Here is a 12,333-nt window from a genome sequence, read left to right on the forward strand (position 1 = left end):
AAGCAGATTCCAACAATCATTTGTAATATTGTGACACAAGAGTCATCTGATATGAATTTATTTTTTTAATATATTTTATTGATTTTTTACAGAGAGGAAGGGAGAGGGATAGAGAGAAACATCGATGAGAGAGAAACATCGATCAGCTGCCTCCTGCACACCTCTTACTGGGGATGTGCCCGCAACCGACGTACATGCCCTTGACCAGAATCGAACCCGGGACACTTTAGTCCGCAGGCCGACGCTCTATCCACTGAGCCAAACCGGTTTCGGCCTGATATGAATTTAAAGATTTAGTAGAAAATCAAATGGGGACAATCCAGAGTAATATTACTTTATAGTAAGCATATTTTAGCCCTAGCTGGTTGCTCAATGGTTAGAGCCTCATCCCAAGGACTGAAGGGTTGCAGGTTCAATTCTGGTCACAGGTCAATTCTACTTCCTTTGCAGGCTCGATCTCTGGCCCCTGTTGGGGCATGTGCAGGAGGCAACCAATCCATGTGTCTTTCTCACATGGATGTTTCTCTTTCTCTGTCTCTCCCACTCCTCCCTCCCACTCTCTCCAAAAATTAATGGAAAAAATATCCTTGGGTGAGGGCATTTCAACAACAAAAAAAATATTTTATACTTGGTAACTTTCTAAAGTGCCTTTACTTAGATAATTTTAAGAATAAGAGTAGATAAGCATTGATTGTTTTTTCTTTACCTCAAGGTGTTTACTCCAACACTAATAGACTTGATTTTGAAATCAATGATCATTTAGGGAACTAGAAGTGGTATAACAGTCATGATTCTTTCAATCCTCACAACAAAGCTATAAAATCAGTATGCCTAGCTAAATAAAATGAGAGCTAGATTAATACAATAACCTCCTTTCCTATCTGCTTCTACTCGGTCACACCTACAGTCCACCATAAACACAAGAGAGAGAGAGAGATCCTCTAAAAATGTCAGTCAGATCATGTCACTCTTCTGCTCAATACATTCCACAGATTCCCCAATTCAGAATAAACACCAAGGTCACAGAATGGTCTACAAGTCACAGCACAGTTTGCTTCCTAAATCTTCACACTAACCTCTACATTCATCTCCAATTTTTTTATTGCTCTCTCATCCTCACTCACTCTGCTTTTGCCACCTTTGATCTTCTTGCTGTTCCTCAAACAAAATCATCATACTCCTTTCTTAGTGCCTTTGTACTTTCTATTATTTCCACATAAAATGAATTTCCCTTACACCAGTGGTTCTCAAACTTTAGCTGCATAAGGAGTACAGGGAGGGCTTGTTAAAATACGTATTGCTGGGTCCCACTCTCAGAGTTTCGGATTCATTAGGTCTAAGGTGGGATGCAATGATTTGCATTCCTACCAAGTTGCCAAATAACGCTGATGTTGCTGGTTTAGGGATTTTGGTAACTACAGTACTGCTCTATCCAGCCACATGTTTCACTGCCTTATTATTATCAAGTATATTCCCTAATTTATCCTTATCAGGAGACATTCTCTGACATCCTATTTTTTTAAATGTGAATAGATGGTACATATTGAGCATTGTGTGATTATCCTTGCCTCATTTGGAATGGGCTCTATTTGGAAATTTTGTTATACCTATATAGGCTAAAATGCAAATCGACCAGATGGTGGCATGACCAGTTGCTATGATGTGCACTGACCACCAGGAGGCAGATGCTCAACACAGAATGCTCCTCATCAGCTTTTATTATCTTGTTTTTTTTTATTTTTCTTCATAGAACTTATGATCTGATGTCCTATAATTTATTAATTTTCCTATACTTTCTCTCTTTCTAATTCACACCCATCAAAATCCAAGCTGCATGAAATAAAAGTCTTTGTCTATTTCATACACTACTGTATCCCAAAGCCTAAGTCAACATCTGGCAAATAGCAGGTGCTAAATTAATATTAGTTGAGTTAATGACTTAGCAGAAATTTGAGAGACAGTTCCCAATGAATACTACAAGTAACTTTGGCTGCAAAAAGCAAATATAAAGACAGGGTAATGCTTATGATGATGAGGGGGGAGAATGAGATTACTATCATCTGTGAATTTTTTAAAGACTTTGAGTAGAATCATTTATTTTGAAACCAATTATTTCAATTTATAGAGAAAAGAAATTTTAATCTCCATTGTTTACAGGTTTTAAAGAAGGTTATACAGGGATCCCATTTAATTGTGGGCATCAGGAAAGTGGCCATAATTGTTAAAGACACTGAATAACAGAAGCTCCTATATTTCTAAGTAACCTAAAAATGTCAAGAGCATTCACTAAGTTGAGGGAGGAATTATAGCAGGGGAGGGAGAAAAGAACTTTCCACCTTCCTCACCAATGACTGAGATGTTTAAATTTATATTTTGATCATAAAATTGTTAATATAGTGCCATGTCTGATACTTACAAAATAAGCCCCAGAGCTATGATCACCACCTTAATAGGTATAACAAAATTTCCAAATAAAGCCCATTCCAAATGAGGCAAGGATAATCACACAATGCTCAATATGTACCATCTATTCATATTATATCCTATATAATAAAAGACCAGTGACCGAAGGGCAGACTGACCAGAACAACTGGTTGACCAGTCACTATGATGCACACTGACCACCAGGGTGCAGACGCTCAATGCAGGAGCTGCCCCCTGGTGGTCAGTGTGAGACCACAGGGGGAGCTCCACTCTGCTGCAGAGGGTGGGTCCACAGCCGCTCCGCTGACCTTGATGAGCAGCGCTCCCACAGCAGGCTGATCCCCACAGGCCACACCCCTACAAGTGCACAGATCCCGTGCACCAGGCCTCTAGGTTTTAAATAAAATTTCTTAGTTTAGAAGAATTTTAAATTTACAGAAAATTTGCAAAGATAGTACAGACAGTCCTCATATACTCCACAGCTAGGTTCCCTTATTATTAACTTCTTACCTTACTATGGTACATTTATTACCATTAGTATTGATACAATGTTATTAATTAAAGTTCATACTTTATTCAGATTTCTTTGGTTTTTCCCTGATGTCCCTTTTTTATGTTCCAGGATCTCATTCAATTTACCACATTACATTTATTCATTAGGTCTCCTTAGATTTCTCTAACCTGTGACAGTTTTGCAGACTTCCCTTGCTTTTGCTGATGTATTTGTCATAATTAGACTGGAGTTTGGGGTTTGGGAAGGAAGACCACAAAGGTCAAGTAACATTCTAAATCACAACATATCAAGGGTTCATGTGATCATCATTCCTTACCACTGTTGACGTTAACCTTGGTTACCTGGCTGAGGTAGCATTTGTGAGGTGTCTCCACTATAAAGTTACTCTTCCTCCCCCTATGTACACTGTACTCTTTGGAAGAAAGTCATTATGCACAGCCCATACTTAAGGGGTTGGAAGTTATATGCCACCTCTTTGAAAGGGAAAAAAATTATAAAGCTTATTTGGAATTTTTCTGCAAGGGATATTTGTCTATTTCCCATTAAGTTATTCATGCACTCATTTATTTCAGTGTGGTCATATCCTATATAATAAAAGGCTAATACGCAAATCGACCAGATGGTGGCATGACCAGTCGCTATAATGTGCACTGACCACCAGGGGGCAGGTGCTAAACACAGAAGCTACCCCCTGATGGTCAGTGCACTCCCACAGGGGGAGCTCTGCTCAGCCAGAAGCTGGATTCATGGCTGGCGAGTGCAGTGGCGATAGCGGGAGCCTCTTCCACCTCTGCGGCAGCACTAAGGATGTACAACTGACATCCCCCAAGGGCTCCTGGACTGCAAGACTGGGCTGAGGGACCCCCTGAATGCACGAATTTTGTGCACCGGGCCTCTGGTAGATTTCATAATATTTTGAGTCATAATCCAATACTACATTTTTTATTTTGTTCAAATTGCTCCTGCTTTGGCCACTGGAAGCTCTCTCTTTTAGTTGGCTCCTATATCACTGACATAACTCCATTGTTGTGGATATTTATTTTAGCATTTCCTTATTTTATGGCACTACAAGATGGTCTGGGTTCATTTTTAATTTTCTCTACCCCAGTCCTAGAATCGGCCATTTTTCCAAGGAGCCCTAGCTCCTTTTCTTGGAGGATGATATTAGAAATCAAGAGTTGAGCATTGAATGTGCTCATTGCTCCAGGGGTATCCTTATCTCTAGACCCTCTCAGCTGACAGAGCACAGAAATACATGTGTGTGTGTGTACTAAAACATATGTATATAAACCCCTATCTATAAATATTTCTATTTGTAACCATCTGTATCTATAATAAACTTAACATGAGTTAATACCAATGATTCCAATTCAGTATCAAATTAATTATTCAAGACTTTCCATCTTGTAACCTCTCTCTCCAACAGTGGAAGATGAGAGTACCCCATCCACCATCCATTTACTTAATTGTTCAATTCCACCATACATGCATTGTGGTTTTAGGTTTCTTAACCCTTACACCAGGGAGAACAACTTGTCAACTAGAGTAAAGTGCTTATGCACAGTTCCTTTTGCCTTTTGGCTTACAGTCACCACTCATTTTTCAAAGCTACTTAGGTCAGTAATTTCCACTCCCTACTTCTTCAATGAGGTTATATTATATATTTGTAATACAGAATCTTTCATGGCACTAAGTATTGACCTCTTAAATTATTTTTAAAGACCTAACTGGTTTGGCTCAGTGGATAGAGCATCGGCCTGCAGACTGAAGGGTCCCAGGTTCGATTCCAGTCAAGGGCATGTACCTGGATTGTGGGCACATCCCCAGTAGGGGGTGTGCAGGAGGCAGCTTATTGATGTTTATCTCTCATCAATGTTTCTAACTCTCTCTCCCTTCCTCTGTAAAAAATCAATATAATATATATTTTTAAAAAATTATTTTTTAAAATAATTCTTTATTGTTGAAAGTATTACATCTCTCCCCCCCGCCTTTCTCCCCCATTGACTCCCTCCAGCCTTCTCCCAACCCCTGCCCCAGGTCCTCACTGCCACATTGTCTGTGTCTGTGGGCCATGCATATATGCATAAAAGGTCTTTGATTAATTACCTTCCACCCACCCTCTATCCCCCGCCTTACCTCTGAGATTTCACACTCTGTTCCATGCTTCCATGTTTTTGGATCCACTCTGTTCATCAGTTTATTTTGCTACTTAGATTCCACATATCAGTGATATCATGTGACACTTGTCTTTCTCTGACTGATTTATTTCACTTAGCATGATATCCTCCAGGTCCCTCCATGCTGTCTCAAAAGGTAAGACATTCTTCTTTTTTACTGCTGCATAGCATTCCATGGTATAAATGTACCACAGCTTTTTTATCCATTCATCTACTGATTGGCATTTGGGCTGTTTCCAGATCTTAGCTATTGTAAATTATGCTGCTATGCACATAGGGGTGCATACATTCTTTCTGATTGGTATTTCGGGTTTCTTAGTATATATTCCTAGAAGTGGGATCACTGGGTCAAATGGCAGTTCCATATTTAATTTTTTGAGGAAACTCCATACTGTTTTTCATAATGGCTGCACCAGTCTGCATTCCACCAGCAGTGTACTAGGTTCCCTTTACTCCACAGCCTTGACAGCACTTGTTGTTTGTTGATCTGTTGATGGTAGCCATTCTGACAGGTGTGAGGTGATAATTCACTGTCATTTTAATTTGCATCTCTCTGATGATCAGTGACTTTGAGCATTTTTTCATATGTCTGTTGGTCATCTGTATGTCCTCTTTGGAGAAGTGTCTATTTAGGTCCTTTGCCCATTTTTTAATTGGGTTGTTTGTTTTTCTTTTGTTAAGTTGTATGAGTTCTTTATATATTTTGGATATTAACCCTTTATCAGATGTATCATTGTCAAATATGTTCTCCCATACAGTGGGCTCCCTTTTCATTTTGTTGATGGTTTCTTTTGCTGTGCAGAAGCTTTTTATTCTGATGTAGTCCCATTTGTTTATTTTCTCCTTAGTTTTCTTTGCCCTAGGTGATGTATCTGTAAACATATTGCTAGGAGAGATGTCTGAGATTTTTCTGTCTGTGGTTTCTTCTAGGATTTTTATTGTTTCGTGGCTTACATTTAAGTATTTTACTCATTTTGAGTTTATTCTTTCTTCTGTATGGTGTAAGTTGGTGGTCTAGTTTCGTTCTTTTTGCTTGTATCTGCCTAATTTTCCCAATACCATTTATTGAAGAAACTGTCTTGACTCCATTGTATGTTCTTGCCTCCTTTGTCAAATATTAAAGGAGTGTAATGGCTTGGGTTGATTTCTGGGTTCTCTGTTCTGTTCCATGGATCTATATGCCTGTTCTTATGCCAGTACCAGACTGTTTTGATTACAGTGGTTTTGTAGAATAACTTGAAATCTAGTATTGTGATTCCTCCAACTTTGTTCTTCTTTCTCAAGATTGCTGCGGCTATTTGGGATCTTAAATTATTTTTAAAATATATTTTAATTGATTTCAGAGAGGAAGGGAGAAGGAGAGAGAGATAAAAGCATCAATAATGAGAAAGAACCATTCATCGGCCACCTCCTGCACACCCCTACTGAGGATTGAGCCCGCAATCCGGGCATATGCCCTGACCAGAAATTGAACTGTGACCTCCTGGTTCATGGTTTAATACTCAACCACTGAGACATACGAGCCAGGCTTAAATTATTATTTTTTTTAATTTCCATACATTAGGTTCACTTTTTGAGCTACAATATTATATGGGATTTTTCAAAAGCATAGTATCATGTACCACCACTACAGTATCAAACAGAATAGGTTCAGCCCCCTAAAACATCCCCTGTGCTTCATCTATTCAACCCTTTCCCCTTCTCAGACCTCTCTCTGGTGGCAAGTTCTATACTGTTAACCATATTTACAGCTTTGCCTTTTCAAAATATACTATAAATAGAATCATGCAGTATGTAGCTTTTTCAACTTTTTTTTTCCTATTTAGTAATATGCCTTTAAGATTTATCCATGTCTTTGCTTGCATTGCTAATTCATGCCCTTTTGTTACTATTAGTAAATAATGTTCTACTATATGGATGTATTACATTTCATTTATCCATTCTATTTTTGAAAGGCATTTTGGTTCTTTTCAGTTTTTGTTGATTATGAATAAAGCTGCTATATACTTTCATGTGCAGGTATTGCTGTGGACATAAGTTTTCAAATCAGTTAGGTATCTGATTGCTACCTAGGAATCTGATTGCTGGATCATATAGTGAGACTATTTTTAGCTTAGTTTTGTAAGAAACAGCCAAACTGTCTTCCAAAGTGGCTGCATCCACATTACATTTTATGAAAAAGAGAAAAGAAAACTGCTCTGGATGTTTAGCATTTGCAGGTGTAGATCATAATCATGGAAATGGATTCATTAATAACAGCAGATTGAATAAAGCACATTTCAGGCTCAGCCCATGGCACATTCATCACACAGCAGTACCAACACACTCCATCCTAATGTGTCCACTCAAGAATCAGCTTTTGATGTTGAGGCAGTTTGGCCTGCAGCCAGATGGTGTGAAATGGCTTTGCATATTTATTAGTACAGCCAAAAGTTCTAGAGCCCAGTGTTCATTATTTGCCAGCTTCTAGGGAAGTTGTGAATTTTAAGGGAAGGCCTTTGAACTGCAACAGTGATAACAGAAGATAACTTGAGCACACAGAATTAGCACTATCAGCACTCAGTTTACTCAGGGGAGAAACAAAAATTGGTATTTCTCAAGTGTGAGTGAAATAAATCTAAGGGAAGTTAAGCCTTTATCTGAATTATAAAATGTCAGGTAATTCAGAAAGATAAGCTAGAGCCATATCTTTACTTGTCCATTTTTCTGTCCTTTGTCATTTGGGTTCTTATGGATTAAAGCCATACTACTGAAACATTAGTTGCATCAGAATCACTAGAAGGTCAATTAAAACATGAATTGCTGGGGTAGAGCCTGAGAATTTTCTATAATGTTCCAAGATGATGCTGACATGCTAATCCAGGGTCAATATATTGACTAGTACTGGATTAAAGTATAATTTCCTAAGTTTTAGTCTTTTCATATTTTAATAAAAAGTTTTGATTTTTACATAGTTTGAAATGTCACATTTTGAAATTTGTGAATGAAATATTTTGCCTAAACAACTGAGTAGCCATTTTTTTCTATGCAAGTAAAATTGGAGGTATATAAATTCACTGGATTGCAATTTAATAAAGGTTGGCAAAGAGAGAAATTATCTTGTCAATCATTTTTTATACAGCCAACATTATCAAATAATTGTATTAGCTGCCATAGATGGTGCTTATTAGAATAAACTAGGTACTTGTGATATCTACAATATTGATTATAATCTCTGACAGTTTCCCAATTCATGAGAACAAAGCCACAGCCTAGGTGCCAAACTTAGAGGAGGAAGTTGATCATATATTTCAACCCCTCTTTTTCTAAGTTCCTCTCTACTGACATGAACAGGCATCTCCATCCTGTGCATTTACTCAAGAACTTAGACATTGTAATCTCTTCCTTGTACATATTTACAAAAGACAATATGAATAATGCTGATTATTCATTAATTAATAATTAAATATATTAATCTAATAATCCTACTTGAAGGAATGTATTCTATAGAAAAGTTCACACAAGATTTAAGGGAACTATATTTATCCTATCTAATAAAAGAGTAATATGCAAATTGACCTTTATAATACATTGAACATTATAATACATTCCTTCAAGTAGGATTATTAGATTAATATATTTAAAATAATCAGCATTATTAATAAATAACTTAAGAAGTCATGGTACTTATTATATACTCAGATTTTTTTCATATTGTCTTTTGTAAATTTAGTAATGCTATCTTTTCTTTCTGTGAATGAATGATGTGTGTCGTTTCTTCACCTCTAAGATTTCCATTTTGCCCTGCTGTCAAAGCCAAATAATCTCCTTTCCTTGAAATTGTATATTATATCTTTCCTTTTCAAAGCTGAACACATATTGTACATAACTGAGGTCATACTTTTGAATTATCCTTCTATTAGATTTTTAAAAAATCAATATTTCTTAGAATTTTAAAAATTGATTCTAGAGAGAAAGGAAGGGAAAGGGAGAGGGAGGGAGAAAAAAAATCAATTGGTTGCCTCCCACACATAGACTGGGGATCAAACCGGCAACCTGGGTATGTGTCCTGACCAAGAATGGAACCCGCAATCCTTTGGTGCATAGGACAATGCTCTAACCAAATGAAACATACCAGCCAGGGCTCTTAGAAAACTTTTACTTTTTTAAAATATATTTTATTGATTTCAGAGAGGAAGGGAGAGGGAGAGAAAGATAGAAACATCAGTGATGAGAGAGAATCACTGATTGGCTGCCTCCTGCACGCCCCCCACTGGGGATCAAGCCCACAATCCAGGCAAGTGCCCTGACCAGGAATCCAACCACAACCTCCTGGTTCATAGGTAGATGCTCAACCAATAAGCCATGCCGGCCGGGCTCTTAGGAATCTTTATACATAAGTTAAATTAGATTTTATTCATTTTGATGAATGGGTATAATTTTATTTTCTTTATAGAAAAGTTAACCTTGCTTAAAGTAATTTTATTAGTTCTGAATCAGGCAAAACAGAAAATAAAATTTCCCTTGACCTCTGTTATACATTTTCTCAAAGGTGATTTTTGTTCATTTCTTGCATTTTATTATATTTTCTAAATGAAAAGTATATGTCTACACATGTAATTAAAAATTAAAACTTTTAAATTTAAATTACATTACACTATTTGTGTTATTTTACCATTTCCATATTTTACTTAAAATATGTTGCAGGTCTTTATATTTTATATAAAACTAGAGGCCCAGTGCACAAAATTCCTGCATGGGGGGGGTGTCCCTCAGCCCAGCCTGCACCCTCTCCAATCTTGGACCCCTTGAGGATTGTCCGACTGCCTAAACGGACAGTCGGACATCCCTCTCACAATCCAGGACTGCTGGCTCCCAACTGCTTGCCTGCCTGCCTTCCTGATTGCCCCTAACCGCTTCTGCCTGCCAGCCTGATCACCCCCTAACCACTCTTCTGCCAGCCTGATTGATGCCTAACTGCTCCCCTACCAACCCAATTGCTCTTAATTGACCTCTTCTGCAGGCCTGGTCACCCCTAACTTCCCTCCCCTGCAGGCCTGATCCCCCCAACTGCCCTCCCCCTGCAGGCCTGGTCCCCACCAACTGCTCTCCCCTGCAGGCATGGGTCCCCCGCAACTGCCCTTCCCTGCAGACCCGGTTGGCCCCAGCTTCCCTCCTCTGCTGGCCTGGTCACCCCTAACTGCCCTCCCCTGCAGGCTTGATCGCCCCCAACTGCCCTCCCTTGCAGACCTGGTCCCTCCCCTGCTGGCCATCTTGTGGTGGCCATCTTGTGTCCACATGGGGGCAGGATCTTTGACCACATGGGGGCAGCCATCTTGTGTTGGAGTGATGGTCAGTTTGCATATTACTCTTTTATTAGATAGGATAGAGGCCTGGTGCATGGGTGGGGGCCGGTTGATTTGCCCTGAAGGGTGTCCTGGATCAGGGTGGAGGTTCCCTTGGTGCGTGGGGCAGCCTGAATGAGGGGCCTGTGGTGGTTTGCAAGCCAGCCACGCCCCCCAGTGACCCAAGCAGAGGCCCTGGTATCTGGGATTTATGTATCTTCCATAATTGAAACTTTGTAGCCTTGAGCGGAGGCCTGGGCCAGCCAGGGTGTGCGAGAAGCTTGGCTTCCTCCATTGCCAGGGAAATCCAAGCCTCCTGCTTGCTCTGTGGCTGCAGCCATCTTGGTTGGCTTAATTTGCATACTCTTTCCTGATTGGCTGGTGGGCATGGCTTGTGAGTGTAGCAGATAAATGGTCAATTTGCATATTACTCTTTTATTAGATAGGATAAATATAGTTCCCTTAAATCTTGTGTGAACTTTTCTATGGAATACATTCCTTCAAGTAGGATTATTAGATTAATATATTTAAAATAATCAGCATTATTAATAAATAACTTAAGAAGTCATGGTACTTATTATATTAAACCTGTCTATGGTGTAAGAAGACAATTGTGTGTTTTTTCTTCCAGAATTTTAATTAAACAGATTTAAGCATATAAAATATATACAGAAAAAGAAAAACAAAAGAGAGAGGTTAAGTTTTATATAAGAAAAATGAAGCTGTGGGGTTTAGATTACTTAAACTATAGTGTAAATAAACTCATGATTCAAAAATTTAAGATCTAATGAAGAAATGAAGGAGTAGAGAGGGTTGGGATGGGTGATAGAGCTTGAATATGAATATATAATTAACATATTCATAATTAACGTATTCACATTCACTGAAATGAAAAATGAAAGAAAATACAGTAAGTACACCATCAATGACATTTTACACTTAACTAGAGGCAGTTGGATACAATTAATTTTAAATTACTCATCCCTAATTGCTAGAAACTTTCAGTATATCCTTCCCTCACATTTGAGGGGGAGAAAATGTTTGGAAACATATATCCTTCTTGTGGGTCTATGTTTAAGAGATATCCGCCCTCCACCCTCATTCAATACCTCATCTCAATTTCTATTACCCTGTTGATTTTAATTACTCAAAATTATTGATCTTATACTCCTAAGTCTCTCATTAGTACTAGAGATAAAAAGAGTGACTCAAATGTGTAAGATGAATAAATCTTTGGATGACCTATACTCAACCTTATCCACAATTCCTTCCCAAAACAGAGAATTATACCAAAGTTTGTATAGATATTCTTTACAATCTCATATGATAAGACTGGAAACTGGATGATGTAGTGTTGGTTTAGTTCAGTTTATGATATCAGAAATACAGTCTCTGGTCACCTTTTGGACTACCTTCCTTGACATGTTGGCTAACCACCTCAGCTTTTTCTTAGATTCACAAGATTACTTGTGGCACTCCACTGGCATGGCTCAGTAGTTGAGCGTTGACCTATGAACCAGGAGGTCACGGTTTGATTCCCAGGGCACATGCCCAGGTTGCGGGCTCAATCCCCAGTGTGGGGCGAACAAAAGCCAGCCAATCAATGATTCTCATCATTGATGTTTCTCTCTCTCCCTCTCCCTTCCTGTCTGAAATCAATAAAAATATATTTTAAAAAAAGATTTCTTGTGGCTGCCACAACTCCTCACAAATTACCTTCTAACAGGGATTTTTTTGTTCTCTCTTAACACTATCTCAAGCAACCTTCCATTTTGGTCAGGATTGCTAAGGATACCCATTTATTTCAGCTACTACAAGGACTGACAAAACAAGTATCCAGCATGGTTAGCCTCTATTTTTGGATGTGGAGTCTATCATTAGAAAACGGTTGTGG

Source organism: Plecotus auritus (genome assembly GCF_963455305.1).
Source record: "Plecotus auritus genome assembly, chromosome: X".
Lineage (NCBI taxonomy): Eukaryota > Metazoa > Chordata > Mammalia > Chiroptera > Vespertilionidae > Plecotus > Plecotus auritus.